The 7,125-nt window shown below is 34.5% G+C and overlaps 1 long non-coding RNA gene across 1 annotated transcript; it reads right to left on the reverse strand.

The window, feature by feature from the left end:
* Positions 1 to 997: 997 nt before the first annotated feature.
* On the reverse strand, positions 998 to 2,384 carry LOC308396755. Its single transcript, XR_013971611.1, has 4 exons — positions 2,251 to 2,384; positions 1,926 to 2,065; positions 1,549 to 1,579; positions 998 to 1,201 (listed from the first exon to the last, which is right to left on the reverse strand). It is a non-coding gene; the product is annotated as an uncharacterized lncRNA (long non-coding RNA).
* Positions 2,385 to 7,125: the final 4,741 nt, after the last annotated feature.

Below are 7,125 nucleotides of genomic sequence, written 5' to 3' on the forward strand. Positions count from 1 at the left end.
AAGGAAATACCTTGTGTTAGAGGGCTCAAACAAAAAGAGGCTTGAAATACTGAATAAAATTAAATTATTAAAAAAGGAACAATTTCACATAACTTCTTACCTGAAATTCAGTTCACCTGACACTCGGACCGGCGGCCACCTCGGGTCTCTGCTCCTCCTGCCTCCCCTTTCCTTCACCCACCTGCTGGCCTCCACCACTTGCTAATGTTACTGAATCTGTGGAAGCTCCGCGATAGCCACCACAAGAAGTAACGAATAACGACCCTATTTAAATCCCAGTAACGATTAACGCGTTCCTGATTTTGGCATAATAACTAGTCACCGTGCTTGTTACCACAATAATAACGTAGTTACTGTAACGCGTTACTTAATAACACGTTAGTCCCTACACTGCTGATGGGACAGAATGTACCACAGTTAGATCAAGTCCTTTCCTTGTTTCCTTCTTTACCAAAAGAAAAGACATTTAATTGGTATTTTTGTGGATCTCCCTTTTCTGTGGTGGATGTAAGGCCTGGTCTGGCCCATAATAATTAAAATACAATGCTCAAAGGCTCTTGTTTTATGAAATAAAAATCCCTGTCACCCCTTTGTTTTAGCAGTAGTATTAGTAAGTATTTCATGCCTTATTTTACATTCAGGGTGTTGCCAACATATCATTTGGATTTTGCATTCCAATTGAATAAGATAAAAAAAAAGTTTTTGAAATAGAGAAGGCAGTCTTTTTTTGTTTGTTTGTGTGATTGTTTTATGTAACTTTTGTGAATTTTGGATTTACTGACAGGTGTATATAATGCCTATTGGCACTGAATAATTCCTAGAGACTTCAGCAATAAACAGATATGCATTGAAAGACTGTTTACTAAAATTATCATACGTTGTTTTTCCTACCAAAGTTAATTTAATCATTAGGCAAAAATTATTAATTATTTTGAATAACAACCACAAACAAAGTTTTGCTTTTTGCATTGCAGGTTTTATTCATGTGGACAGTTTGCAAATCAAGCCATTTTACATTTTTGAAAATTTGAGCTGTAGCAAAAATCACTACATTTCAATGTGTCATGCAAAAATCAGACTACTTTTATATTGCTATGCTGCATTTTTCAAACAGAAACCCTTATCCCGTAATTCTTTGTGTCTTCAGAACCAATTCGTCCCTGATGTCGGTTGGGCTTGATTAGTATCTGCTTGTTGGTTTCTGTATGTTGTGAAATTGAGATGAGAAAATGAAAATCAGTGCAGAAGGAATCATTCAGTTGATCAGCAGTGATCCATCAGAAGAATGCTTATTCACAAAGAATATATTTTTCTAATAATTTTAGGCTAAAATTCAGAAAGTCATAGATTTTAGCTGCTTTGTGTTATCTGAAATATTAAATTAGTTGGACATAGCCCAATTTACTTCAGTATGAAATGCCCTGATAATAGACCTAATGAAGGCAGACCATTTTGTTTTGTTTTTCAGCTTTGAAAATGTTGTTTACAGACTTTAGGTTTTAAATAGATGAAATCAACAAAATGAACAGCCTGATCACAATTAGTTACCTGTTGTTCATTTTCTCGGAGTTTCTGTGTGCTGATATGACAGAGACAAAAAAGATACAAAGCAACAGTAATTAGTATGTTCATATTTGGGTGTAATTTTTTTTCTTCAATTTATAATTATGGAATAAATGTTAGTTTTTGAGTGTAGCTGCTATAGAAAAGTGACAGCATCAACATTTGTGGAACCTGCATTGATGCCCCACATGTCTCAGTTTTACTATATAACCCCACTGAGTACTGAATACTCTATGACCAATGGCAAAATAAACAATGCATATTATATTCAATATTCCAACACCACAACTTTTTCTGGCTTTTCCCCCCCAAGAGTTTAGTTTTTTGGAGTTATCATTGAATCATGATCAGTTGCGATTTACCTTTCCATGCTTCTTTGCCACCTTTGTATGCTTCTTTTAAACCTCCCCAGATAGATTGAAGGCGCTTAAAAAAGCACTCTCCTGGTTCGGCCATGAGGACAACCAGGGACAACACAAGAAAGAGCATAACAAACTTCATCCTGCAAAATAAAAATATATCAAGACCTATAACGTTATAAATGTGAGCCCCTACCCTACTCTTTCACTGATAACTTGTTCCTCAATGTGTTTTACATTTCAGAATAAATCTTACTTGTGTCACAATACATGTTGAGTTTACATAACTGACAGATTTTGCATTAAGTAAACATGAAATGTCGTTTACCTGAACAGATGGAGTCCAAGTCAATATCTGCAGAGATCTAAACTTTTTAGTGGGGGGTTTGGTTTTAGTGGTTACACTCAGTTTCTCAATAATAGGTGGAAACCCAGTACTATTGCACTACATATATCATTTTGGGGAGGAGGTGCTCTAAAGTGTTTTCAACTTGTGAGAGAGTTTTTTGAGTCATGAGTCAACTTCCATTAACCAATGAAATGAAAACAGAGCTGTGTTCTTAAAATATACACATTTCGAGCTAAACACCAAAAAAAAAAAAAGTATTATAATAATGTGCATCTTCAAAACAAAAAGTTGCCTGATGAAAACTAATTGAAACAACAGTTTAATTTTCTAGCTTGAATCACTAGGGTTTATTATAAATGTTTTCTAACCTTAACACAGAAATAACCAAGTACATAGGAGATTCAGATTTTTAAAATTCTCTTACTGAGTTTCACTTAGAGTTATTACAGTAGCCAGGTATCTTAGCTGTGGTCAAACACTGAAAACAGGGGCAAACACCTAATTTAAATCTGTGAAATTACATTACAAAACTGACATAATTTTGCCTGAATAAGCATCCATTCAAAATTTTGTAGGTATTTAGATACCTAGTCTTATTTTTTCTTCGTTTCACTAAAATAATCAAGGTGGAACAACCTGAAATTGTAATTTGTTCTTATTTGTGCTTTTTCAATGACAACATGTTGAAGTAGGAAAAGCAGAAAAGTAGATGACAATGTGCATCCGGGCCAGCTTTCACATTGTCATGGCCTATAACTAAGTGGCAAGTCAAGGCATTAGGCGTACTGCAGTCATTGCCATGTTTTTGGTTGATCACAAATTTGAGGTCTAAACCTTTTTTATTATGTGTCTTGATAGTGTGCAAGAAATATATCATTTACCATAATAATTAAACTTGCTAAGACAATAGCACCATTATTGAGTAATTTTACATGCAAGCTTTTTGTCGTCCTTTGCTACTTGCAGTTTTACCAAACACATCTTGAGCAATTTAAAAGTCTCCTAAAACACATTTCTCAGTTTAAGCAATCCTCATGACCAATATAAACACAATGGCTAATCGGATGTCTAGGAAGAGTTTGTAGTTTTTAAAAAGATACATTTTCATTATTATAGGAAGATTGAACACATTTGACATTTTAATGCCAACATGCAGATGGAACCTTGTTTCAAAAATTTGCTGTTCTGAAAAGCATTGTTTTTTTCTTCACGTGATATGATATGTTATTTTAGGAATAACTAATAGAAAAATATTCTTCTGTAAAACCACCAGTTGCTAACATTTAGCCATCTTATTTAAATTATTTGACTAGAAACATCCATGTCACCAGCTTGACTTCAAAGGCCTTGAGTCCTAAATACACTTTGTGCTCTGAAACTCTTAAGAACATAGAGGAAATGTGCAGCTGCTCATCTTATCAGATGTCAAGTCACAGTGCTTGTGCAAGATCATTTGTCAACAACACACATTGATGCTGACGAACAATTTGAAGCAAATTCATATGATGAGTTAGAAACAAAAAAGGGTAGTAACAAAAAGGCCTCGATCACACTGATTGTGCAATAAGTGCAATGTACAGAAGTGTGCCAGAAAATGGTGCAGGCACTTCTAATGAAATCCAAGAGTTACTTTGAGGACACTTAAACAAATTTAGTCTTGTCAACTAAAACCTTAAAATAAGCTTAAGTAAGCAGCAAGACTAAATAATGAGCTTTTTACCAAAACAAATTAAAGTTTATAACTATATAAATATAATCTGTAAGTTTCTACAAGAAGTTCCATCTTGCCTTAACTCCATCAGCGCCATTATATTGCTATGTAGTAACATCCAAAAAGTACCTTTTCCATGTAGTTGTTTTATCACCTGCAGCAATCTTCCTCCACTTTAGGGCTGCAGCTGTCGATTATTTTATTAATCAATTATTCCATTGGTTAATCAAGTAAACAGATAATAATTATTTTTTCTCTTATTAAAAAGCAGTAATAAAAATTCAAATGACAAAAAAACAGGTCTTTCACTTTCACAACAAGCAGGTTAGTTGTTTCTATTTTAGAAATTGCTTTAATAGCTTTACTACTTAAAAGATCTACGTATAAAAAAACAAACTAAACTCTTTCATTACACTTACATGACATAATAAAGCTTTTTTTAAAGAAAATATTTCCTTAAATGCAAATATAAATAATTTAATGTACAGTAATGTCAAATAAAGTAATGTACACCTGCAATCTAAACTAAGGCATAAATTATGTGACAGTATTATATCTCTTCGCGGAGGTACATTTAGTGTGTGTATATTTTTTTGTGCATGTGTGTCTGCATGTTTAAGTGCGATATCGAATGACTGAGTTTTTCTTTGTAAGTCTTTAAAAGGAGCATGTGTTAGGGGCAGTAAAGAAAAGCAAGCGTATCAGCATTCTGATGTTTGCCCTGAGCTTTGATACAAAGTTGAGCTCCTGAAAGGAAGATGTATTGACATTGTAGATGTTAATAATTAAAGTTAATAATAATTCAGTGTCAAACCGAACACCCCCGGGTCTATGGCTTAAAGTTTTACTGGTCCATGTCCATTTTTATTGGCCTTCAGAAAATGTTGTTTTTTCAACATTTTTAATAATAATACAGTCTAATTAATATAATACTTGATTTTATTTCTGTCTTAATCTGAAAAATGTTTGAAATAAATAAGGTCTAGTACACCCAATACCCCCCTTTAGCTTTACTTCTGCTTCCTGCAAGTACGAGTGCGATACAAAGTGGGATGGCTAGGAAAGCATCAGCCTTCAGGAAGCTGCCTAATTTAAACATCGTATCAAACTTAGTTAACCATTGACTAAGTTGACTTTTGTAACTTTACTGTGGATTTACTCTATTTAAAACAAAGTACAATGCTACTACTAACAAGCTCCAAAGTTCACTTTTCTTCATGTCAGAGTTTGTGGACCTATCTGCTTAGGTTGCTGGCAGGCTATCTCAGCTGCTTTAATGCGTTAGGCAGAATACAGCTTTGAGAGGTCAGCAGTCTGTCACAGGATTAACACAGACATACTGTACAGGCAACCATTCACACTCATGATCACCCATATGGGCAATTTATAATCGCAAATTAACCTAACTCCACTAACTGCATTTCTTTGGACTGTGGGAGGAAGCCAGAGTACTTGCGCACCTACACATGTGAAGAAAGTTAGGAATGCCATGGCTAACATATTTTACTTAAAAAATCACTGTTGGTGAAAATACAATACACTCTCTTGTTATGACTTAATAACAACAGACAAAGTTTGTCTTTTTATTCTATTGCAGTTTTATTTATTGAGCAGTTTGCAGCAGCAAGGTTTTTTTTTTTTTTAATATTTTTTTGGTTTCCAGTTATTAACTTCCTAGGACCTGGCATCCATATATGTGGACATCACATTTTGGGTTATCCAGACCAAAATACTACATTTTGCTTTACAAGTGCCTGATATCCACTCACAAGGACATTATACTGCCACTGTTCTATTTTAAACAAATATCCTCATATGTGGATCTCATTTTTCTCAGGAACAAAAATTAGGTTAAAAAAAAAATCTGGTAATTCTTTGTTTTTACATTCATCAGGTGCCAATCAGCCCAAATATCAAAGAGAAATTAAAAATGCATGCCATGGAAGAGTTTGGGTCTTAGGAGGTTAAGGCATAATAGTCAACATCAACAACAACAAAGACTCCTTGTCTGTTGATTGCATTGCAAAGCATAAGGGGGCCCTGGATCCCCACCAAACTGCTCCTTAAAATGTCATAGTTCTATGACATCACAGCATCTTCAAATTCGTCGAAGTTCACAGCCTTAGGTCCAGGCCTAGGTGTAGAAGATTGAAGTCGGAATACTTGAAAAAGTCACCATATCTATTAAATGATACTTTTTTCTTTAAAATTTCAGTCATTGTTAATAACTTTTAACTATTAAAGAAGAGTACTTACTTAACCACGCTCTGAATCAGTTCCTTAAGGACTTTTTCGACGACTTCTCCTAAAACGACATGTTAAAAAGAGTTATCAGGACATGACGATATATGCATATACATTGAGAATATTGTTCTTCAGCTTTTGATACTGATCTGGGAAATGAGGCTGTTGAATAAACACTTAAAAAGTTCTTATTTCTACCTACAATTACATTACAACATGTTAATGTAAGATCAGCACAGTGAACATTTTTATTTCCATCTGTAAGAATTTATATTCGAAGGTATTGCTCTGTTCTGTTCACAGCTTCCCACCTTGCTCCCACTCTTACAACACTCTTAGGTATGAATAGCATGGGTGGAGGTGGGCTGGAAATGAATGGATGTGCAAGTAATGGAGACTGGCTACAACAGCTTTATAGATTCGTCAATCCAGTGACGTGAAATCAGACAGGTGGTCGAAATCCCCCCCCCCCCCCAAAAAAAAAAATAAAAATGAACAGATAGATACAAAAAACTGTGTCATCTGAGAAATCAGTTGGCATTAACTTAACATTGTAGCTGAGCTTCACTTGACTGAACTAAAGTCATGTTGCATTTTCTCTTTCTGTGTCCTGTAACATCTTGTTGGGACAACTAAAATCAGTTATCTAATTAGGATTTTAAGTTTAATTGAATATAAAAAACAAAAAAACAAACATTTTATTTAGCACTGATCCCTCTTGTTTTACCTCAGTTCAGTTCAATATAATTCTTTTTGCCAAAGACCAAACTCACTCACATCTCACATTATTTAGAGAACGGGAAAAGGGTAGGAAGTAGTGGCACGGTTTTTTTTCATAGATGAAAAAACACATCGCTCTACCCTTGGCCTAACTCTCGACGGGACCACCCTATATCTCC

The sequence above is a fragment of the Rhamphochromis sp. 'chilingali' genome (genome assembly GCF_963969265.1).
Source record: "Rhamphochromis sp. 'chilingali' genome assembly, chromosome: 5".
In the NCBI taxonomy this organism is placed as follows: Eukaryota; Metazoa; Chordata; class Actinopteri; order Cichliformes; family Cichlidae; genus Rhamphochromis; species Rhamphochromis sp. 'chilingali'.